This window comes from Notechis scutatus, chromosome 2 (genome assembly GCF_049901735.1).
Source record: "Notechis scutatus isolate UNSWTSFEM ecotype Mainland chromosome 2, rNotScu1.2, whole genome shotgun sequence".
In the NCBI taxonomy this organism is placed as follows: Eukaryota; Metazoa; Chordata; class Lepidosauria; order Squamata; family Elapidae; genus Notechis; species Notechis scutatus.
In genome coordinates this window covers 53,924,185-53,950,435 of record NC_142010.1, presented here as the reverse complement: position 1 = coordinate 53,950,435, position 26,251 = coordinate 53,924,185, and the positions used below count along the sequence as shown (strand labels likewise).

The window sequence follows — 26,251 nt, the reverse complement described above, 5'->3', positions numbered from 1 at the left end:
TATCCTCTTTGTGTGGTGTTTGTTTAAGAAAATAAATCTTATTTTCATTTTCTCTGTGGTTTCATCAGTCTATGAAGAAGGCAGAATGGGACCTGAATTAAATATACAGGAACCTGAAGCACTCTTAATTATAGAGGTTGTTCCAAAGTGATGAAATTAAGTTTCTCCTTTCCCTACCAGATTCCTCTCTCCTGTCATTCTGATCATTTCAGTTCAAGAAAGCATAAGATGTGAGAACTTCGAAGGAAGGATTTCATGCAAATGGAAGACAGCTTTACCAAAGTACAGCCAACAATCACAGAGGAATGAAGAGCCAGTGAGTAGACCAGCTCTTTTTAAGTCCTTTCCAGAGAAAGGGAGAACTTGAACACACCCACAAGTGCTCCAGACAGTTGTTCCTCACAGGGAAATCACAACACAATTGTCTTCAATAGGTTTAGAGTCCTGAGAGGCAAGGGAATAGCCATCTCACTCAAACCATGAAGAAACTTTTAAAAGTACATGGGGTTTGCCTACTACTTTTTTTTAAAATCAATTTCAGAAATTGTTCATTAACTGCTTTTCAGTTATTAGGAACCTTTGGATTGACAAGTATTGTACTGAGAAAAGGTAGGCTAAGTTCATGTTGGCTACATTAAACTTTTTGCTCTCTCTTTTTCATTCTGAATTTCACAGAAATTATTTTTAGAGGACAATTCTACTATAAACAAAGAGGTTTAATATTAAGTCTTCCAGAGAAAAGCTATGTGGGGTCCTGCTGTATGCAAATGTGATATATCCTCAAATATTTGACAGCATCGTAGTATCATCACCAGGGGAAACAGCAGAATATCCAGGCAATGTGAACAAATGTTAGATTCTTTATTTATGGCCTGATTTAAAAAACCCTAAAAATGATAACTGTGATTGTTGTTACTTGGCAACAAGTGTTTGACCAAGGGTGTATCTACTAATAAAGTGCGGTTTGTATTGAAGTTATACCGTACTAGTCATTATATGTTATGCTTCATGGATATTTTTATGTATAAGACTGTAACAAAATATTTACTTAACTATCTCTCAATGGAACACATTTCTTTCATTGTGATCCCAAGTGGTGGGTGGCAAAGGAACATAAAAGACTGAACATAGAGTTTTCTATAATCATCCTATTGCACTTTCTTTGTATTATTTGATTTGATTTATTTGATTTGTCAATCGCTTACAAGATAATAGGTATAAGTATATACATAGTTATGAATACATGAAATGGGTACATATAAGAAAAATAAAAGAAACAATAGGACAGGGATGGTAGGCACGTTGGTGCGCTTATGCAAACCCCCTACAGACCTCTTAGGAAAGGGGTGAGGTCAATAGTAAACAGTCTAAGGCAGTGATCCCCAACCTTTTTTACGCCGCAGCCCGGTACCGGCATCAGCTGGGCGCCGCGGCCCAGTACCAGCATCAACTGGGCGCCGCCATCTTTTTGATGAAAAAGTGCTTCCGGTGACCTCACCGGAAGCACGTTTTCATCAAAAAGATAAGCGGCGCTATTTCGTGAGCTTTTCCGGGTAGAAATGGCTTTCTACCCGGAAAAGCTCACCAAGCGCTAAGCGCCGCTCATCTTTTTGATGAAAACGTGCTTCCGTGAGCTTTCTACCGGAAAAGCTCACTGGAAGCACTTTTTCATCAAAAAAAGATGGCGGCGCCAGCAAGCCAGCAGCCCGGTAGGACTTGTTCCGCGGACCGGTATAGATCCGCGGACCGGTGGTTGGGGACCCCTGATCTAAGGTTAAAGTTTTGGGGGTTTGGGGAAGAAACCACAGAGTCAGGTAGAGTATTCCAGACATTGACCATTCTGTTGCTGAAGTCGTATTTCCTGCAATCAAGTTTGGTGCAGTTAACCTTGAGTTTGTATCTCTTGTGTGTTCTTGTGTTGTTATGGTTGAAGCTGAAGTATTCACTGACAGGTAAGTCATTGCAATGTATGATTTTATATACCATACTTAGATCAGACCGAAGACAGCATAATTCAAGGTTTTCTAGGTCTAGAATTTCAAGTCTGGTGGCATAAGGTATTCTACAACGAGTAGAGGAGTGGAGAACTCTTCTTGTGAAATATTTCTGGACTTTCTCAATTGTGCTAATATCAGATACGTAATGTGGGTTCCAGACTGATGAGCTGTATTTGAGTATTGGTCTAGCAAATGTTTTGTATGCTCTAGTTAGTAGTGTGATATTACCAGAGAAAAAGCTACGTAGGATTAGGTTAACAACTCTTAATGCCTTTTTGGCTATGTAGTTGCAGTGGGCTCTAGCACTTAGATCATTAGAGATGAGTATTCCAAGGTCCTTTACAGAGCTTGGATCATCAACAAGATCTTGACTATTCAGCTTGTATTTTATTTTCTGATTTTTTTTTGCCAATATGTAAGACAGAGCATTTTTTGTTGAGATTTGAAGTTGCCATTTGTTTGACCATTCTGATACATAGTCAAGATCTTTCTGAAGGGTAGTAGTATTGTCTGTGGTATTGAACAGCTTTACATCATCAGCGAGAAGAACACAGTTGCTCTTAATATGATCACAGAGGTCATTTCTGTAGAGTATGAAGAGAGTTGGTCCTAGAACACTGCCTTGGGAGACACCACTATTGACAGGTACAGAATTTGATAGGAAACTCCCAATTTTGACCATTTGTTGTCTTTTTGACAGTAATGCTTCTATCCAGTTATGCAGTTGTCCAGAGATACCATAAGATTTTAGTTTTAGGAGTAGTTTGTCATGTACCACTGAATCAAAGGCTTTACAGAAGTCTATGTAGATTGCATCTATTGTTTTGCCCTGATCGAGTTGTGTAGTCCATATGTTTTTGCAGTGTAAGAGTTGCAGATTACAGGATAGTTTTGTCCTGAAACCAAATTGTTTATTGGAGAGTAGGTTGTTTGTCTATAAGTGGAGGATAATGGATTGGTTAATAATTGATTCCATGACCTTACAGGTGATGCAGCATAAGGAGATTGGTCTGTAATTTTCAACTAGGCTGGGGTCTCCCTTTTTGAAGATGGGGATGACTGTGGCTTGTGACCATAGGTTAGGCAAGGAGCTGGTCCTGAAAGATTTTTCAAAGATTATGCTTAGAGGTTCGGCTATGGCAGTGGATAGCTTTTTTAAGAAGTAGGCACATATTCCATCCGGTCCAATAGATAGAGATGGTTTTAGATTGTGTAGTGCTTTTTCAACATTGTCTTCTGTAAAATCAATATGTATTAGATCATTGTAGTTGTCTGTGGTTCAGCTAGGAAATACTGGGCATGATCCATTGCTGTTTACAAATACTGAACCAAAGAATGTGTTAAAGAGGTTGGCTTTAATGGTGTCATCGTTGCAGTCTTTACCATTAGGTTCTATCAGGGGTAGGATGGACCTTGAGTCTTTTAGTTTGTTGTTTACAAAATTGTAAAAATGACATGTAATCTGAAATTGAGATGTAGAGTTTTGAGCAATAGGACTTAGAATTCAGTGCAACATTCACTTAGACATTGTTGACTAAGTTAGGAATGAGACTCCCCAGTTTAACGCAGTGCTCCTAAACCCTGGTAACTTTAAGATCGGTGAACTTCAACTCTCAGGATTCCCTGAATTCAGCCAGTATTTCACAGCCAGGCATGGTCTCTGGGAAATTCTGAGAATTGAAATCCACAATTGAAATCCACATGGCTCAAGGTTATCAAAGTTGGAAAACACTGGTCTAATGGATCTTGCTATGTCTTCTCAAGCCCAGAACATTTCCATATCACTTTCCTGGATTCTGAAGGAAGCCTTACTTAGTTTCAACCTTAATTATCATTCACTGACAGCCTACTATTTCAACTGATTTTATTTGCATTCTTATGCCAATTTGAACTGTTTAGCATACTTACTGCTTGATCATTTTATCCACTCTAGTTTTATGTGGTGTGATTCTTGAATGAATCACAACTATGCTTTTTATTAGTGTTAGGGTTGTTAATCACTTGAATGGAAACACAAAATATATTAAAGATTTATTTTAGCTACTCTGTAATAATTCTTGTTAACTAACCCTGCATGTTGGGAATGATATCTCGATGCTTCTTCATTGGAAGAAACTAAATTGAGAATAGCTTTTGATTTAATCTAAAGAATTTTACATTTATTCTAATATGACTATATGTGTTTACATGTTTCTAGAGAAACTTATTCTATTGTTCAGAAAAGGGTATGCTCAACAAACATGATTCTTCTTTACAGCAATGTAACATTAACTTTTGCAAATGCCAAAAGAAAGAAAATATGCATGTTTTAGAGACAGAGGATTCCAGGTTCAGTTCTTTGCTGCATTTATTAAAATGATTGAGCAGCTGATGATATGAAATATGTTTTGCCAAGATTCCACCACCAATCTAAGTATGCAGTACTGTGTCAGTTTATTTGTATATGTATATTTGAGTGTAGACTGATTTACAGTGAAAGTTTGAAACCAGCTAAATCAAGTGTGTGTGTGTTGTGTGTACATGTGCATGTGTGTGTACATGTGTGTATAAATTTAACAGAGTTCTTACAGTTCAGTGTTGAACAAAATCGGCAATTAAATGGAATTATGCTGTTTTCTTCTTCCGAGTTACAATAATCATGAGGTAATGAAAATCTAGCTTCTAGAGAAGTCCATAATGCTTTATAAAGGTGAAAAGAAAGGAAAGAAAAGGATGATTGGCAGCATAGTGGATGGACTAGATTACACAGGCAATCAGCACATTACCAGAAGACCTGAAAGGCAAAGTAGGGCCAAGGTCATCCTGGGGATAATCTATCAATGTGGTCACTATAAAGCAATGCTGATGTGATAGTGCGTGATCAATTAATCAAAAAGTCAGCACAGCAAGTGATACACAAAAAGAAGTGCAAAAGCACTTGAGAACCTGATTCAAGTTGCCCTGTGGAGCTGTAGGTATGCACATCTATGCCCTGTAGGGGTGTCAAACTGGCAGCCCCTGGGCCGGATGACTCACATGCAGGCCACACCTGCCCCAGCTCCATGAATAGGAACAACATCATGAAACATCATGCGACAGCAACGTGACGCAGCGACTTTGATCCCTGTGCCCCTTCATTCCTTTTAAACAGTGCTACCTGCTGGAACCAATCAGGTCAGCAGGATAAAGAAAGGAATGTTAGCCCATTAGGGAAAGGTGGGGGTCTTCCTTGTAGTTGGATTACATTCCCAAGATGCAGAACTGGGAAGTGTTACTCTACTTCATGTGCTTGATGCCACCTTAAATAAAACCTACCACATCCCCAGCAGACAGGGTGGGAGATGGGTGGATTTAGAAATGAGGTGATGAAGAACTAGGTGAGTAATTGGAGAAGTGAGTAGCAAAGTTAATACTGAATCCCTAAATCTCACTTCCACTCAGGAAAATTAAGCCCTCAAAAAATATCAGGAGGACTCTGGTAATACTTCCCAATTTTTTTAAAAAATAGCCATGATGAAATGAATAGCAGCTCACAAAAGTTTGTGCTTTTTAAACAAAACAAGTTGGTCAAAAAAGAGGGCCATCAAACTCCTGATTTTATTTTATTTTTTGCTCTTCTCCTCCTAGGTTCTCACAGTTCCATTAATCAAATCTTGTTAAAGGAAAAGGGATTCGGTTGCAGAATCTTTGAAACTGGATATGTGTACCCTAGTCCACTTTTATCATTGAATAACTGAAGGCAAGGCCTTTATGACTTTGATCTTCTTCCTAGTTGCTTTTGAGGCAGGGGAGATGTTACTACCCCCTTGCCTGACAAAGAGGAAGAAATGTACCTCTGTTCTAATTCTGCAGTATTGTGCAAAACAGCCATTCCAATTCCCACTGTGAGAGAATTTCACTTCAAGTGTCAAGAAGCAGGGGTGGGATTCTACAGGTTCACACCTATTCACTAGAACCAGTTGTTAACATTCTAAGCAGTTTGGAGAACCGGTTGTTAGAAGAAATGACTGGCCTAATCCTGTAAGGAAGGCAGGAAGGAAACATTCTGGTGTTGCTTACAGAAACTGCCTCTCCGTTAACCCTTATTCTTGGCAGGACTAGACTTCCTGTCTCAGGAACGTCTCTGGAGGTTTTTTCCCTTCCTTTGCTGGTACTTTGCTTGTGTGGAGTGACCATTCAAAGTTACAATGGCACTGAAAAAGGTGACTTATAACCATTTTTCACACTTACAACTGTTGCAGCATCCTCACAGTCTTGAGAAGCCAGGCAAGGAGATGCGTGCCTCGATGTGAGTGATGTTGTGTTGGCCACACCCAGCCAGTCATATGACCACCAAGCCACGCCCACCAACTAAGCCACACCCACAGAACCAGTTGTTAAAAAATTTGAATCCCACCCCTGTCAAGGAGGATGTCCATGGCAAAATCAAGAATGGACATTTTCATGCCTATCAATGGCATTAACCCTCTTCAAATTAAATTTATATTTCTAGTATGATGAAAGCCTTTATCAACCAGGTATGGACAAAGGGCTGATGCTCTGGTATGTCAGAGTGTATTAAATGAATTTAGTTAGATTTAGTTAGATTTTTTTCAGGAGCTCTAAGTGGCATTTCATAGTGCTCTCTTCTTCAATTTCAAATAACAAATAAATGATATTTCCAATCTTTATGCCTCTTTCATATGTACAGGATAGTGAAGCAAGTGTTTCCTAGCTGAAGATCTAAAAAAATATGTCTTAGGTATCAATGGACTACATTCCTAAGCACACTTTTTTCTTCCTTATTTAAATTTGTCTACCTATCAATTCATATTCAAAGTGAAGCTGCAGTATCCTATAATTGAGTAAAGGTCTCTTCTCTGATTTTGACAGAAAATTAGTTTTACATGACTCCTGAATTTTTCTTTGCATCATGACAATGTTCAGTCAAGTGAGACTAATTGTACATTATGTGAAAAGTTCTGGAGGCTTTTCTATCAAACTTTAGCAACAGATGTTTGATTATGACACTATAATAAACATCTTTGAATTGTTTAATTTATAACAGTTAAAGCTTTGAGATATCTAAATATGTCATTCAGAATGCAACATTTTTCTTCCATTAATTTTCTGAAAGCTTACAATATTTTTGCTAATTCCCTGTAACAAGATGTGTTCTGGATCTATTCTCAGGGAATCTGTGTAGAATACACATTTGAAACATCTTAAAAACCTAAGCAAAAACATCTTTCTATTATGCTGTAAGGCAAATGATTTTTAGATGTTTTGCATTTTTATGCTAAATAGAGCAGCTGCAATTGATAAAAGGCAATCAAGCTAATTCAAGTCAATCAAATCCAGGAGGTTGTTGACTCTTGTTTAAAAATGCTCTCAGCTTTGTATTTCTTTAAAATATTTTACCATACATTGTGGGGCAAGAGTTTGTTGGTTTTAAGTTGTGATGATTTAAACTAGATGTTATACGTTAAGACAATGTGTGTGTGTGTTCTCATTGTACTCCTCAAATTAAGTAATGCAACTCTGAGTCAGGGTTAATTCACATTGTGCATGAAGACTTATTTACTATGTTGAGCATCTATCACCAAGTGTAATGGAGGGAATGTCCAAAAGAACAGACTCAGAATTATCTTTCCAACACATGGACATCCACAGTTCATCTGCATTCTTCATTAAGTATCACAGAGGATTTCCCATGTTAAATATGGGACTTCCCATGTTAAAATATCTTGTAAGTGAATACAAATGGAAATGTTGGCTATAACTAAGACTAACATATCTTGGTTGCAAAAGCTGAGACAGGCACTTTAGGGGAGTAGAGAGTTACCTTACTATATTAGATTTTTGCAACCCAAGTTGGAAAGCCCTAGGTTTAATATTAATACTTAATATGAAAATATACATCTGCTAAATATAAACCTACATCCATTTGGTTCATTTTACATATTACTTTCATTTTAGCATATTACTTTGGTGGAACATTGCTATAGCAGTTCTTCTGACTGTCTTTTAATAATTACCTTACATTATGCTAACAGATTGTGGTTTTAAAATTCCCAGTAACTACCAGATTGCCACAAAGAGTTAGTTTCTTCTGTATGCTTTTGCAATAATTTAGTAGTTATCCAGCTTTTGCAATAATCTAGTAATTTTGCAATGTAGCTCTAATAGCCCCCATTATATTAGCAAATAGCAGCTCATAGAACTAATTGGCTGGAAATAGAAGTTCTCATTTCAGGAACAAGACCTATAAAATGGAATGTGCTTAGATCACATGATCTGGCTACCACCTTCCCTTTCTTAAGCCTCCTTCCTCAAAGATGCCCCTGGTCATTTGGTTCTTCCATGTGTACCTTTAAAATAATACAACTATTTGACTGAAGTCAATTATCTTCACTTTGAAAAAAAACAAGAGGCACTGGTCTGCATATACAGTTTGTCTATTCATTTAATCACCCAATATTTTTCATAGTTACAATGAACATATTTTTCTTGCAATAACTGAATGCAGCATGCATTTATCTGCTGTTATTTGCCCCTACCAGAAAATCTGGAAACAATAGTTGCATAAAATTCCACAAAACCAGACATCTGTTATTTTACACACAGCTCAGATGAGGACAACAATTTTGTCAATCTGAAAATCTCCAAACAGAAAAACTATCAAAACTGCTGAATAATAATGTTGAAATTATTATTGTTGTTATTTGAACAGAAAAGCAGCTAATGGGGGAGCAGGTAAGATGCCTGATATCCAACATAAATATTCAAAATAATGTGTGAACATTACTCTCAATCCCTCCTAATAAGTCATTTTCGCTTCCAAACTCAGAGCAAATATTGATACAGTAATCAATAGACACTTAAGCAGGAGAGATCTAGGTCCAGACAGTGCTCTAAAATATATACTACATAGCAGATGCCAGGCAGAAATAGCATGACTTACTATTATGACTGTTTGTGAAGATAATTATTATGATGGCAACATAATCCTATTAACATACTATATGCCTAACAATACTTAAAACAGAAAACCTGCAAGACTGTTCCCTTTTTGTCTTTGTTCAGTGGCCAGGACTGAACTGGGCAAAAGGAGGCATATGTGTCAGAACTGCACTTAGTTCAGAGAAAAAAGAAAGGACTGGCTTCAAAGGAAAATGTCCCCAATTATTACAGTGGAGCACTTCCCTTCACCAACCTAAACTTTGACAATCTGTGAGGTTCTTGGTGTTCTCTGAGCTTGGTGGTTTTCTTGCAGATGTTTCATTATCAAACTATCAAACATCCATTACTTAGTTTGGTAATATATATATATAATAATAATAATATATAATATATAATCTTCAGGAAATAGGATAGAGAATATGTGAAGCCCAGAGGCTCCTGGACAGCAACTATGTGCTCACCTATCTTGGTTTCAATTTGCCAGGCTCTGACTGTATATTTGTTTATGTATGTTTATTGCTGAAATGTCCATCAAATATAATTATTTGTGATGCAGATTCAGACATGTATTTTTTAAAATAAAGCATTCTTGTTAACATGTGGAGTCAGTGTATATGTTACTGAACAAATATCAAAATAAAACAGCAAACGTTTCCTTTGCTTGATAATTTCATGCTCATCCAATAAACGTGAGTCAGCATTTTTTGTATTGTATTAACTATTTGGTTTTTGTAGAGGTGTTTAACTGATATTCAGCTAAATTTGCATTATAGGCAGAGACACAAAATGCCACCAAGGTTACAGAACAGCTTTTGTACTTTTACAAGTCGCAGAATGTCTCACAAGCAGAAGCATACAAAGGCACAGGAAAAGGTCCTACAATCGATCACTGACACTTATTTCTCCTTTTAGCAGGGGTGGGATTCTACCAATTCACACCTATTCACTAGAACCAGTTGTTAACATTCTAAGCAGTTTGGAGAACCGGTTGTTAGAAGAAATTACTGGTCTAATCCTGTAAGGAAGGCAGGAAGGAAACATTCTGGTGTTGCTTTACAGAAACTGCCTCTCCATTAACCCTTATTACATTCTTGGCAGGACTAGACTTCCTGTCTCAGGAAAGTCTCTGGAGTTTTTTTCCTCTCCTTTGCTGGTACTTTGCTTGTGTGGAGTGACCATTCAAAGTTACAATGGCACTGAAAAAAGTGACTTATGACCATTTTTCACACTTACAACTGTTGCAGCATCCCCACAGTCATGAGAGGCCAGGCGAGGAGATGCGTGCCTCAATGTGAGTGATATTGAGCTGGCCATGCCCAGCCAATAACATGACCACCAAGCCACACCCACCAACTAAGCTATGCCCACAGAACCGGTTGTTAAAAAATTTTAAAAATTTAAAAAATTTAAAAATTTAAAAAAATTAAGTGGTTGTTAAAAAAAATCCCACCCCTGCCTTTTAGCCTATCAAAGTAAAAAAAGCAGATCTTCTTTCTCTCAGCGCTGTGAAAAAAAAAAGTAGAGTGGAAAGTCCACAACTATTTTTTTAAAAGTTTCAATTATATACTATGAAAAGTCAGAAAGATAGTGGACCTATTCCACTAATTGACAGCTCTTACTGTCAAGTTCGTCATCATGTTTAATCTGTATCCACATCCTTGAAGCTTCATTCATTTCAAATATCCTCTTTGACATATTGCTACCTTTCCCACACCTAATCTGCATTACAGCTAGTCTTCAACTTAGAACCACAACTGGGCTGAAATTCTGGTCGTAAAATCATTGTGGTCATAAATTGAGGCACCAAATGACCAGACACATTTTTTACTATTTTTACAGCAGTTGTTAAGTGAAACTCATGATATTAAGTCCAAATCTATGTTCTCAAATGGGAATTATTTATCATTAAATAATTGGTCAAAAGTCAAGGACTATCTATATACTCTTTCCAGCATTTCCTCATTTCTCCCAAATATTTACATCATATTCATTCTTAAGTCAATTCATCCCACTGAAAGGTCTTTGTTTCATCCTCTTCACCACACCCAAAACATTGAAAAAGCAGGAAATAAAGGTCAGGTAAGAACCCGGGCAGGCGGGTGGGCAAAAACATCAGCAGACATAGAACCGGTTCTATGTCTGCTGCTCTTCAGAGCTACCAGTTCTACAGAGGTGGACAGAACTGGTAGAAACCCACCCCTGTGCCCATCTCACATGACTTTGCACTGCTCAAAAGTTAAATATCTTTTATTTTTATTAGCATAATTCCAGACCTTCTGTGGCTCTTTATAACATACTTTTATTGTGTTTCAAACAGTTTATGCATTTTCTTTCTTTTTCCCCATTTCCCATTTATTCTGTCTATGGATTCATCTGCCTTTTAGTACTTATTTATAAAAGGCACATTTTTCCCTATTCAATTTTTCCCAAGATCTTTACATTTTTTCCAAAATGCTTTACATTTTTCCCTATTTATTTTTTCCCCAAGATCCAATCTAGATACTATCAAAATATGAAATTTTGTATATTCACAACTTCTTGTCACCATTGCTTATTCTTCACTAATTTTCTCAATCTGGTATTCTAAACAAAAATTATTAATCCTGTTTTTAGATTCTTTGTGTACACATCAATAAATCTATGCTTAAACTACATATTCTGAACCAGCAGACCATTTTGGGGTACTCATAATACAATTGCCATTTTAATTTGTGCTTCAGTATCCTAATGACACAATTACTATTACTGTATTCTCTTCTCTCATTCCCATCCATCCAACTTACACAATAATTGTTATGCCTGGATATAATTTATTTAAAATGTTGCCCAGTATTTCCCAAAATTTATCTTTTGTTCATTCACTAAAATGTAACATGTAATTACCAATGACAAATGGTTATTTTCACATATATTAAAAACAATCTGAATGACCCATTCATCTTTTGTAACATGCATGCAATCTTTTCATTCAAAATTCAACTACAATTTAACTCGCTTTTATGAACTCTGACATCAGACCACCTTTGTACCTTTCTATTATAATTGTGAACCAAAATTTCTTAGTTTCACAAATGCAAAGTCTTTTTCTTTTCTTTTCTTTTCTTTTTTCATTTATTAGGTCATTTTCTTTACCAACTATTCTACATACTGTACATTCCAAGTCACAATTTTCCATTTGTCATAATTGTTGGTAGATGATTTAATCAATATTGACATCACCAACCACAGTGGCTTTAGACAAACAACGTGTTCACATGTTTTAGAATTATTTTCTATGTCACCAACCATAATCATACCAATATCATATGCAATAAGGAGACAATGCAAGTCCTTTTGGGCACATTTTGGTCAGAATGCCACAAGCATAATCAAAGCCCAGTTTTATACTTAGCATGCTATTCTCTGTAAACTAGGATCTAAAAATTAACTTGCAAGTAAAGCATACTGTTTCTTACATCCCAGTAATAAGGATATACATGACAATGGCATCCCCAGGATTCGTAATACCTTGTTAGAATGTGACTATTAATAAATGGCTAGAATATTCAAAGAAAAAGAAATATAATAATTTCACAGATCTTTCCATAAGCTTAAGCATTGCCTGAACAGTGCAGACTGAATTAAATAGAAAAGAAAGCTCTCAGTATATTTTATAAATGGTAGACCAAAATAATAAGTAATTTAATGAAAACTTCAATGCCAGCCATTGTTTAATCAGTGATTTTCTTATAAACTATTTTTTTCTTATGGTTAAGTGCAAAATTAACCTTCTTTTCAAAGAGGTTTGATCATTTCTTACATAATAAATACAGCCAGAGGTAATAAGCGCTTTGCTTTTGAAGATTTTCCTTACTGTGGGTTTGTAGTACAACTATTATTTTAATAAAGTTACACATTAACTCATGTCTCCTTTCCACAAACATGGCATTAACAAAAGCAGCATTTATAACAAGGTGTTACTGTGCCCAGTAGCACTGCACTATGCCTTTTTCTCAAATATACAACCACAACTTTCATGGCTCAGTGTGTTCAGCAACTGTAATTACTTCCCACAGCAATTCCAAGCACAGAAAATTGTTCCCGCATGTTAGTGCCAACTGGTCCACGGGCTTTTTTATTTACTAGAAGCCTTCATGGCAGAGTTGCAAAGCAGCCATCTGCATCCAAAACACGGTTGCATTGGGCACATTCATGGGCCTCCATTATATTCACCCACAGAAAATTCTTTGTTGCTGAAAACAGAGAGTGAAGAAACCTACAGTAGTTGCAGTCCTCATCGAGTTTCTAAAGCCTTTAATATTGTACTCAAATGTGCCTAAGGGCCAAACTGTATATTTTGCCAGGAGATCTGCAACTGATTTTCTGACTACTTAAGTTTTTTTTTTCTTAGAGCAGCTGTGAGGGGCAGTTTGTTTGGGGAAATGTGGTGGTCACTGGGGATATTTAATAGTCTTCCCTGCATCAGTCTAAATTCCCTGCTCCTATTTCCTTAAGGGTGGGAGGAGAGAGAAACATAAAACAGACAGTGGCACTCTGCCACTGTGGCCATAGCACATCATTTAAAATACACACAGAGACAATTTGGAATCCTTATATATAGTTGGGCACAATTGTAAAATAGTGAACTTTGTGTCTTCTTTGTACAAAAGCAGATGTAATTCCTCTTAAACAGATGTTGAGAACATGGCATATCTGAAAAACAATAAGTTAAGTAAAAAGAATTCTCTGGCGTATGTTTATTCAATAATAGTGGAGTATTGGAACAGTAACAAGTTAAATTGGATATTTGTTTTAAAAGATGCTTGGTCTACTCCTGATATCCTGATATGCAAGATTTTTTTTCTAGGCTTTGTACATCTTCAGAAAATATTTCCAAATCCCAACTCAATCTTCTACACTATGGTGGAAGAGAAGCAGTACAACTGGAATATTGGTTCCCAATCTTTATTTGTTTTTTTTAAATTATATTTAAATTATCCTGAAAGAACAATCTCATCAGGATATATTTGTTGTGAATGTTTTCCTTCTACTTCTGTTCAAAAGTTCACAAAGCGGTTCATACAGTTACAATGATATGAGTAGACCTTGACTTGCAACCATTCATTTAGTACAGTTTGAAGTTACAATGCCCCTGAAAAAGTTGACTTCTGACCGTTTTTCAACTTATGACTGTTGCAGAATTCCCATGGTAACATGATCAAAATTTGGTAACTGAATCATATTTATGATGGTTGCAGAGTCCCAGGGTCATGTGATCAACTTTTGACCAGCAAAGTCAATGCGGAAGACAGGTTCACTTAACAACTGTGTTACTAATTTAACAAATGTGGTGATTCACTTAACGAATGTGGCAAAAAAGTCATAAAAATGAGGCAAAATTCACTTAGCAATTATTTTTCTTAACAACGTACATTTTGGGCTCAATTGTGGACATAAGTCAAGGACTACCTCGATAAGCTGCATTTAGTAAAGACTAAATGCAGGTTCACCCACTTTTCAAAATAAAGTTACTTTTTATTTCTATAGTATCTGATTATTAATACAGGTTTTGCTTATCTGGGGAATAAGCCTTTCCCCGCCTGTTCCTACTCAAGAAGGTCAATCAAATTCAGAAAGAGATTGGATGACCAGGCCAAGTAGAGCCACACATACAATTCTTCTTTTCATAGAAGCTGAAATCCCTACCAAAACCTCCTTTCTTGCTGATGGCAGTGTCAGTTTGCTACCTGGACAAAGAAGCCTAGAAAGACAAGTTATCCTGATTAGACCCATGATCAGGACAGATAATCATATCCAGGTCACAGGGATGAAAAAATAATACACTGTATTCATGGTATCCATCTTGCATGAAACAATTCATAATCTCCCCTGAAAATTGTTTCTTATCACACCAGTAGAAAACTTAATGACATAATAGAACTTCTAGGAGTTAAAAAATCTCCATCAAGAAATGACAACTGGGCCAAAATAATCAACTGTCTACCACAATCCCATTAGATATACACAGGAATCAAACTGAAATAACCCCATAACTATGTGTAATTAGCAATCAGAAAAAAATCACATTTCTCTGGATCCATCTGAATTGGCTCTTTGTTTACTAAAAGTACAGTTGTAAGTGATTGGGTAGGCAAGAGCAATATGAGCTGCATTTTCAGTGCTTACAAAGAAGAGAATGGCTTAGGCTGTTGCTAATCTTTACAAGAAAATTGCCCACCTGAGGGCAAAGGCACTCATACATAATAAAATAAATAAACACATTAATTCCAATATAGAGAGCCAGTTTGGTGTAGTGGTTAAGGCACCAGGCTGGAAACTGGGAAAACAGAAGTTCTAGTCCTGCTTAGGCACAAAGCCAGCTGGGTGACCGTGGGCCAGTCTCTCTCCTTTGGCTCTATCAGGCAGAAACTGGAAAACCACTTCCGAAATCTTGCCAAGAAAACGACAGGGGCTTGTCCAAGCAATTGCCTGGAGCCAACAGTGACTCTAAGGCAAAAAACAAATCAAAATTCCAATATATTCAATATAAACATTGACAGCTAAAGCACCAAAATTAAAGTACCAATGTTCTGACATTAAAGTTCATGCATCAGAAAAGATGCCCCCCCTCCATATTAAATTTATATGCTGCCAATCTCATTATCCAAAGTGTTCTGACCAAGGCTTCCTGAGACTGTAATTAACCACACGCTTAGTCCAAACAACTCAAACAGTCTCTCAAAATAAGCACCCACCTTTATCTCCTTTGAATTGCTGCTAACAACTAAAGTGCCAAATTAACTATAAAAAACCAAACGAAGTACAAAGTCCACACAGAGCTTCAAGGTTTAATCCGAACAGAGCGAACGACGTTGCCGTCTTCGCAGGCTGCCGGCGGATCACAACACAAAGTGACTCTGGGCCTTTCCCTACTAGAGGATTTGGTACCATTTAAATATTTGGATAGCGCTAAGAACTTTGGATAGTGAAATGGGAGGCATATAAGCATAATAAATACATAAGAATAAAAAGGAAGAATTGAGGTGGATGGGTCAATAATGTAAGCTGGACAAAACCATGTCACAAATGTGAACAGGGGAGTTGGAGCTTCATTTTGTTCCCTTTGGGATTTGAGAGGAGATTTCTTTAGTTTCCTAAACTAAATGCGATCATTTTAGCATTCTGTGTGCTTTTTGTTTCCAAGTACAGATATGAGTTAGTGATCACATTCAGAAGAAAGCAAAGATAAGATGAAGCCTATCTCACCATTGCAAAAATACAGATGAAAACAAGCCAACCAACTCAAAAGAGAGAGTTGACTAGTTTGTTTAGACAGAAAGAAGAGCAAAACACTGTAACAACATAGGCAGAAAGGCATTAAGGGTTGTTAACCTAATCCTGCATAGTTTTTTCTCCAGTAATATTGTACTACTAACTAGAGCATACAAAACATTTGCTAGACCAATTCTCGAATACAGCTCATCTGTCTGGAACCTACATTGCATATCAGACATTAATACAATCGAGAGAGTCCAGAGATATTTCATGAGAAGAATCCTCTACTCCTCTATTCGCAACAGAATACCTTATGCCACCAGACTTGAAATTGTAGGCTTAGACAACTTAGAACTATGCTGCCTTCGGTCTGATCTAACTGTAGTACATAAAATTATCTATTGCAATGTCCTGCCTGTCAATTACTACTTCAGCTTCAACCACAACAATACACAAGCACACAATAGATACAAACTCAAGGTAAACTGCACCAAACTCAATTGCAGGAAATACCACTTCAGCAACAGAGTGGTCAATGCCTGGAATACACTACCTGACTCTGTGGTTTCTTCCCCAAACCCCCAAAACTTTAACCTTAGACTGTTGACTATTGACCTCACCCCAGTCCTAAGAGGTCTGTAAGGGGCATGCATAAGCGCACCAATGTGCCTACAATCCCTGTCCTAATGTTTCCTTTTTATTCATATCTATTTCATGTATTAATAATCATGTTTATACTTATATCTGTTATCTAATACATGCTTGACAAAATAAATAAATAAATAAATAAATAAATATAAATAAATAAAAACAAGAATGTTGAATAGAAACTAATACTGCAGCTGCTGACATTCTTTAGATATGATTTCTAACTTTCTTCATACTATTAATAGATTTGGGTATGTGTAAAAGGAATTGATATTGTTGTGGGAGTTTATTATAGATAAGAAAAAGATACGATGTGCTAGATTATCAAATTTTCAAGGAGACACACAATATTGACAATGGGAGATTTCAGTAACCTTACAACCCCTGGAAATCTACCTTGTTCAAGAGTCAAGAGGTTAAACAACTCTCAGTCCTCTTTTGCTGACTTCATTTATCAAAAGAAAGAAGAAAGGAGAAGGTCCTCATCTCTTGGACCTAATCCTTACCCATATAGAAGTTTTGGTTGAAGAAGTAAAGGGACCAGAACCTGGGAAGAAAAATACTGTATTATCCCTGAATTTATACTATCAAGATAAAGAGGAGTGAAGAAGGATCAGACTTATAGAAAAACAGATTAAGAACAGATTTTGATCATTCAGATACTAGAAACACAATTTCAAACAATTTATTCAAGAAATAAAAAAATGAGAGCCATCTAAAGAGACAAGTGTAGATATTCATACAGCTGCCCCATGTTACAACTGCCCAATCTCACTCCTAGGTGCAGCAAAGCTCAACTGTGGATAGTACAATTTATGTCAACATGCTTTCTACATAATTAAATCATGGGAGGAAGGTATGTTAATGCAGATATTGGGAAATTCCCTGACAGGTTCAATTGGCCCGTTTCCTCTCATTACAAGCAGTCAAAAACTAGCAATCCAATTTCAAATTCTGACTACTGCATAACTACATTAAAGGCTCCTTGTGGCTTTCAAGGTAACACTATTTATGGCCAAGAACTGCATGAAGCCACCAACCATGTCCTCCCAGGATTTAAAGCTTAAGTTAGACAATCAAAAAGTATTTTCTGGCCTTGGGGAGGGCGGAGCTGGCGTCGCGATGATACGGCATGCAATCTTGGAGGTCTGAGATCGTTCCCGATATCTTTGCTCCTGGACGGTCCAATTGGATCTAAACCATCCCAAAGAGATGGTGAAAATAAAGAGTGCATCCTGTCGATCCCAGGGATACCGCAAAGTCCCTGGTAGATCCAGGAGAAGCTCTTTTTGCCAGAGGCAAAGAGGCAGCCATTAAAGCTGCTGAAGTTGGGACAGCTCCGAAACAGAAGAGAACAGAAAGAGAGAGAGTGCCGGTTTGGTGATAACTTTTTTATTCTAAGATCTGAAAGGACACCCTAAGGAAAAGAAAGAATCTGTAAAAGTTTTGACAGAAGTGATTAAGCGGCAATTTTAAACAGGAATGTCAAAGTAATGTTTTGTTTTTTCTCATTGCTGGATTTTCTATATATGAAACTAGACTGGTTTTTTCATTTATATCTATTTTTTTCTTCTCCTTTTTGATTTTGTAATATTTTAGGCTAGAGGCTCCCTTTAGTTATTTCATTTTTTTAAAATATCTTTTTCTTTTTTTATTAATTCTTATTATATCCTGCTCAGAAAAGGAGGGGGAAAGTGAGAGCAAAGAAACTTTGTAACACTACCAACTATTGAAAATATTCTATTTCCCTGTGACCAGACAAAGCTGAGAAAGAAAGAACTGAGACTCTTTTTCAAGGACATTGCTATTTGATAAGATAGAGGGAAGAGCATGGGAGAGTATTATTGCAGGTGCTCTTCTGGGTTTCTATCAACAGCTGGAGTCTGGTGTTGAAACGTAGGGGGAAAAAAGGTGATAAGTTTTTGGAGAAGAGAGTTATAATAAGAGCCTTGGATAATTGAACAAAGTGCAGTGTGCCCTTTTTACTTTTCCTAAGTTGTGCTATCCCTCCTCACCAGCTTTATTGTATTTTTTCATCTTTTTTTTTTTTTTGTAATAACTACATGGGTTTTTGGCTTTGTTGGAGCTTGTCTTTGTTTTTCTTTTTTCTTTTTGGAAGTCCAATCTCTAGGTTTGCTTTTTATTTTAAAGGGAAAGCCTTAAAAGCCTTTTTTTTCCTTTCCTGGTATTTTTGTTTTTTTCATCTACCTTTCTGGTTTATTCTTATGCACTTTTTTCTATTTGAGACCTTTTTATTACAAATTAAACTAGAAGAAGAACAAGTTAAAGAAACTATGATTGCTTGGGGGAAGAATTTTGGATATGGGATCGATTTAGAAAAATGGCAAAAATTGTGGTCTCAAAATTATAAAATGACAATGTCAACAGCATATAAAGAAAATTTGTATAAGATGTTTTACAGGTGGCATTTTCCCCCGATAAGAATAGCAAGAATGTTCAAGAATAAATCTGAAAAATGTTGGAAATGTTATCAGACACCTGGCTCATATTACCATATGTGGTGGACTTGTGCAGATGCTAAAAAATACTGGACTAAAATCCACATGTGGTTGGAAAAAATGACAAAAAAACATATAGACTTGAAACCAGAGATATTTTTACTGGCAATTTTACCTGAAATATATAGTAAAGACTTGAAATACCTGATTGTAAATGTATTAACAGCGGCTAGGATTGTATTTGCTAAAAACTGGAAAAATGAGAAAATACCATCACAGGAGGAAATCATTAAGAAAATATTGGAATGTGCTGAAATGAGTAGATTGACATTTGAAATTAGAGAACAAGAGGATAAACAATTTTATAAAATTTGGGATCTTTTCTATCAATGGTTAGACAATAAAGTACAGTAATGAAATATGTAGACTTTTAGAAAATAATAAATATATAAAGATGTACTTCTTTCTTATTATATCTACAAAATGATTTTAGGATAGATTTGGGATGATAATATGAATTGTTATAAAATAAACTAAGTAAATTATGGTTATCTTGTAAAACATGAATGAATAAAAGTATAGTCAAATGATTGATTAATAATGATACTAAGGTATTTAATTTTTGATTGACAATATGAGATTATATGCAATGTAATTGTAATTGAAGACTACAAAATGGAAGCACAAAACAATTTGTAAACCAACCGGCACACTGTATATACACCTATGGAAGATAGCTTGATGTTTTTATGTTTTGTTTGTTTATGTTTGTTTTTAAAAACCAATAAAAAAATTTAAAAAAGTATTTTCTGGCCTTAATGATAAAGTTTTCACACACTTACCTTGACAGCTGCCAGGATCCCCATTTCATCTGAGTATAATTTTTAATCACTTTTTTATTTTACAAAAATGAACTAATAGGAGAATAGCTTGCTGGAAAGCAAAGAGCCAGTCTTTAGCATTATCTTTATTTCCAAGATTCATAGAGATAATATAAGTAATCAAGTTTCTCACAGTAAGCCATGATCAGGGAAGCTAGAGCTACACAGACTTCAATAAAATGATAGTTTGTTTTTCATTCATTCAACTTCTATAGCCACTCTTAAACGAATACCTTTCATTGACAAACAATCATAAAGCAAAAACAGTTATAGTATAGTACAAAATCAAATATATATGGCAATTGAGGGAAAAAATGTCATTATATGTGTCTATATAGCCAGAAAATGGGACCCTTCACACACTAATGAGCCCTTGAACAAAGCCGGGTTTTCCAAGGCCTTACAAAAAGTCAACAGGGTCAGGGGTCATGGAGAGTCCCTTGAAAAGTGTGTTGCAGTAATCCAAACAAGAGGAAAAGAGAGGACAAGTTGTTGAACAGGAATCTAAAGTTTATATTGAAAGTCTTGAGGGAGCATATGTGCCAATGTCACATTGCCTCTGTAAGCCTTCAAGGTCATGGAAAGTTCCTCAGGAAACACCCAAAGTCCCTGAGATGACATTCAATGGCCTTGGAGAATCTCCAAGGATGGTGGATAGCTATGTCTGTACTTCTTTATCTTATCTACTGTGTTTCTCTGAAAATACAACCCACCCCAATAATAAGCCTAACCCTAATTTTGGGGGACTGGGCCTAATATTACCCCTACCCTGAAAATGGCCAGCATGAGTGGCTGTGTGGGCACAGGAGGAGGCAACTGTCTGGCTGTAGCCCTCTGGCCCCTTGGGGCAGTGCAAATACCGCTTTTGCCCTTCTCTTTCTGGGTGCAGTGCTTCTGTTTGTTGGGCCACTTCCCTGAAGCCAGCAGCCTCACGGACAGCTGTTTGCTTTTTTTTCTCTTTTGGGGAGGCGAACAGGAAGCTTTTTGGTGAATGGGAGGAAAATAGGGAGGGGAGATTTTCCTGCCTGTCATCTCTTCCTCAAGCTCAGCACAGACTGAGGGAAGGATGGCTGGCAGGAAAATTCCCCCTCCCTATTTTCTTCCCGTTCACCAAAAAGCCTCCATTCTGAAGGCTGAAGATTTAGAATGGAGGTGACGGTGCATCCATGGCACATCCAGCTTACCGAGTCTGGCCTTCTGCACCTCAAAAAAAAAGTAAAACCGCCTTGAAAATAAGCACTTGGGCTTATTTTCAAGTCTGTCTTATTTTCTGAGAAACATGGTAGAGTGTGACAGCTTGCCTGGATGAGTGTGTCATGCTTTTGAGTGGAGAAATGGACAATGTAGCAAACATATAAATATGAATGTCAAAGTTTGTTCAGAGTTCTCCCTTACTAAGAGGCTCCACTGAATAAACACTTATCTAGGTAAACACCTGGATTCCGTCTTTCTTTATACCAAGTCATACCTGAAACTGGCAAAATGACTGTGAACAGAATCTCCTGGTCTAGGAAGAGACACAACAGGCACACAACCAAAGGTATGCAAAGGTCGTCCTAGACACAGCTGCCATCTGCTCTTCTAGCAGGACCATTAGTCCAGAAGGAGTCATAGATTTTTATTCCATCCAGGACCAAAGAACCCTGTTACCAGACGCCCCAAATATACAAAGTCACTGAATCAAATTCAAGGAGGATCTCATGGATTTTTTTTTAAAAGACTGCAGGTCGGGGTAAAAATATAATCTTGAAAAATGGAAACGTTTCTAGGCAGATTTAGAGCAGGCCAATTAGGGTGGGGTTACTTTGAAAGATTTCTTCCCACACCCGCCCACCCCATTCCTGGGATAGGAGCGCTTACTTTAATCCCACATGAACTCCCCTTCCCTGCTGTGCTTGGTTCTTGTTAGATATTCAATGGGAAAAGTCAGCGATGTCAGACTTCCCCCATTGGTTCATTTTCTAGGTGGGAAAATGAACAGCCGTCAATGGCTGAAAATGTGGACAGCAGCCTGTAAAAAAAAACAGCAGGCACATCGGGCGGCAGTCTTTGTTCAGAGCCAAATAAAGAAATCCTTTCCTTCTACCGTTGTCCTGCCTCTTCAATCTAGCCCATATCTAACAGTTCTCACAGTCTCAGTTCCCAGAAGCTACCCCAGAGAAACAGAGAACTGCAACTGAGAATAACAGCCTTTCAATTACAGTCCCTTGCCCACCACAGCCCCCCAGAGATGGGAACATAGAGCTTTTCCTCCCAGCTGACACAAACCGGTGGAAAGATTTCAGTAGAAAAAGTAACTCCTAAAAGTGAAGATGCTTTCAATTCAATCATGTCTGATTCTTGGCAATGTTTTGGGTCAGCTCTCTTCACATTTTCCAATCTTCTATTGCTTCTTTCAGATATGTTATGCTCTGGCTGATGTCTGATTTGATGGTGTCTAGTCACTGTGTTTTTGGGTGACCTGGTTTCCTTTTATTGCTGGCCATCCTGAGCATAACTGCCTTTTCCAGTAAGTTTAAATTGCATGAAATAAGGAAGGCAGAACTTTGTGATCTTGTCCAGTGATATGTCTGGTCTTATATGCTCCAGTTGTTGCCTGTTTATCACTTTTGCTGTCCAAGGAATGCACACAGAAGCCTTCTCCAACACCACAGTTTGAAGGTAATGAGGCATAAATGGCTTTAAAGATAACCAGCCTCTTGAAATGGGCCCAGAAGACAATGAGAACTAGTGCTACTCTCACATCATTATTCTGTTTATTTTGGTTTGATGGTTTATTCTACTAAATTATCTTCTGTCAGTTGGTGAGATTTTTGTAGAGAAGATCACAGGAATTTGCAGTAGAAAGGGAAATTAAGGGATGTTCTTGGCAGGATTTGTTTTCAGCATTTTTGTTCTTATTCAGTTGCTTTGTTTCTGAAGAGACATTTCAAGTACTACTCAGTCACAGCTACACCAAAGGCCTCCATGTATTAATTAATCTTTATGAGGCTACAACCCTTTTCTACCAGGTAGGGGTTTGTTTGTTTTTTTAAACGCACACAAAGATTTTCCTTCTCCTGAGGCTAAGTATGTGAATTGTAGTTATTACTGTTCTTTCACTGGCTAAAATCACTGAAAAGTAGAATCAATCCTTTCTTTAACAAACCAAAGAGGTAGAATATTGACTATGTACTTGGTCTCACATCTCAACTTCTTGACGTTGTTAGCAATCAATCTGTGTCTCTAGTTGAAATGAATCATCATCCACATTTCATAGTTCTTCTCTTTCTCTTATGTTTATTATGCTACGCATTATATTTTTCAGTCTGGTTTCCAAATCAGAACAGAGTTAGCATTTTGAAAAATAACAGATGCAGCATATATTAGTTGGAATGGAAAGATCACAATAATTAGAAAAAAAAATGCATGTTACCATGACAACTTTTTTGACTATCTGTAGCATCTTTGATATAACATAGTCACTGAACTGATTCAATCAAAATTTGTCTAGGTACATATTTGGGAGTTCATATGACAACTAACAAAAACCCATCCACTAAATCTATACTTCTGAAAAATCTTTTCTTTTTGCTAGTAGACATTTCTGCCTTTGGCCACTTAAATACACAGATTCAGAATCCTAATTATCTTGCAAGAATATTTTCAAACTGAATCAATACAGATGCATATATACACACAGTAAAAAAGCCCTCATGAAATTCATGATCATAATAAGTAACATTAATAATAGTAGATCAGAAACAAGGCACAAAATGAAGGGATCTGAGTTTAAAGGAAGCCACATCACCTCACCTAAATATGTATGACTGGATTAAATAAATAAATTTGCATAAGTAAGTGAATGAATCATCTCACCAATCACACTCAAATGAATTTTAATGGGTTTTATTGTTTTTAAAGATTCTAATAGTTTTTTGCTGGTTTTTTTTACTATTTTATTGCATTGTTTTGTCTTTTTAACTCTGTATACTACTCAAAGTCATAAACGTGAGATAGCCAGCTATATCAATTTACCAAATAAATAGGTAAAGAATGGTGACAGTTATCTTGGAAATAGCACTTAAGGGGGGAGGGTGAAACATTAATAGATTAAATAGTAAATATGACCAAACAGTGTTATGTGGCCACAAAACAGGCAATTGCAAATTTTAGCCTCAATATCCTGAGACATGTTTTCCAAATTCTAAGAAACAATAATTTTCAATGCAACTTGTTTCCCACAGTGGGTATCAAGTGGTAATCAGAAGGCTACACATAGGACATACAAACTATGCCTTTCTGTGCAATTGCTTCCTATGGATTGGTATTCAGAATTGCATGGTCTTTATCTCACATTCAATACAGCAGTCATCTCTGATGACCAGTTTCCCAACTTCTAAGAGATAGGTGTTAGTGGCAAACAGTGGAGTTTTGTTAGAAGTCTCATTTTACATCAAAATTTCATATTTCATTTTTTAAAGAGTTATAGAGATGATAATGATTTTTCATTTATGCAGTTTGTGTTTTCTTTTGTTCTCATTTGGACAGTTTTACAAATAAAACTTTCTAGCCCTCTGATAATTTTTTGGTTTTGGTCCCTCCATCATTCTGGCATCCTTCTTGATGATATTTTTCATGGAATGTTTGCCAAATTTCAAATGCTTCCACAGGCATTTTGAGAGGTTTTGTCCCTTCTCTAGTTCTTTTTCCAGATTCCTCTTCATCAATTTTCAATTTACATATACAATTTAAATTTGAGTGAACCTGGCCTATTTTTAACAGCTTTAGCAAGACTTAGGCATAACTTCATATCCCTAATTATCTGAACTAGTTCCAGTCACACATACACTCACCCCACAAAAAAAGCAAGTAGGTTAGTATTTGGTCCAAGCCAACTGAAACACACTATACTCCTATCAAGTTAAAGGAACAAAGTACTGAAGGAGTGGAGTTATCCAAGAGCTTTAGAGCATATTACAGGCAGATAAACCTGTAACCTTGACTGACACAACACAAGGAAGTGAAACACTGCAAATTCAAAGGGTCCCTGTTTATCCACTTTGTGGTGGTTACTCCTACAGACACATTCACACATATATTACATGATACATCCATTTTCCAATGGGATTCAAAAGCTGCTTTTGATATTTAATAAGTTTAACATTTAATTTAATTTGAGAAACAGCCTTCTCTGCGCTTCTGTTTACTCATTTCATACAAAGGACAGAAAAATAACTACTACGTAAAGATAGTTTGCATTAAAAGTATATTTATTTAAAATCAAGGAACCTGAAATTTTATCTTATTTTCTGTTTCAATTTCATTAAAAATCAATATGCAGTATACCCACCAGTAATTCTTCATAGAATTATGGAATCATTTTCATTAACTTCAGTTCCTGATAAGGCCTGTTTACAACATTTCCTTTCAAATGACTATTAATTTTACACTTGGTTTGTTGTCAAACAAATGGTTTTATATTTTTAAAAAGCTACCTCTATTCTAACGAAGAAATGTCAGACATACTCTACAAACTGAAACTGTGCTTCAATTGATTTCCTGCTTAATTTGCTATAATAATAGTTCTTATAATTACTTAGACTGTATTGCAGTAATTAATTACCAAATCCCTATAAACTGCTTAAGAAAACATAGCCAGCAATTTCACATTGTTTGTCACCAATTTTAACATATAATAAACTAAATGACTGTATCAGCATGATCTTAAAATAGGAGGTTAAATGTAATTTCTCTTATAAAGCAGCACAGAATCATGTGTTAAAAATCCATGTCAATGCAAAGAGATAATTGCAAAACTATAATTAACACCCTCAACAAAGCATGGAGTGCAATGGCCTATTTTTCTTAAGATTTTCCAAAATCAAATTTAAAACAACAAACACATTTGATTTACATTTGTATCTTTCAGTTATGCCAACATGAGAGAAAATAAAATGCAGACAATAGAGTCGGTGAACTTCAATGTGATTTTTAACACACTATTTTCCACTCCTAACCCTGAGCACAGCTACTAAAGAGAATACAATGTCTCTGCCTTGTAACCAGTAAATAATTTTATTCAAAGTTACCATTGTACTCAAGATTTTGC

At 36.4% G+C, this 26,251-nt stretch overlaps 1 protein-coding gene across 4 annotated transcripts in view; it reads right to left on the bottom strand.

Moving 5' to 3' along the window:
• Positions 1-26,251, bottom strand: part of ERC2 (ELKS/RAB6-interacting/CAST family member 2) — a 664,972-nt gene that overhangs the window by 448,407 nt on the left and 190,314 nt on the right. The gene's annotated exons all lie outside the window — the stretch shown is intronic.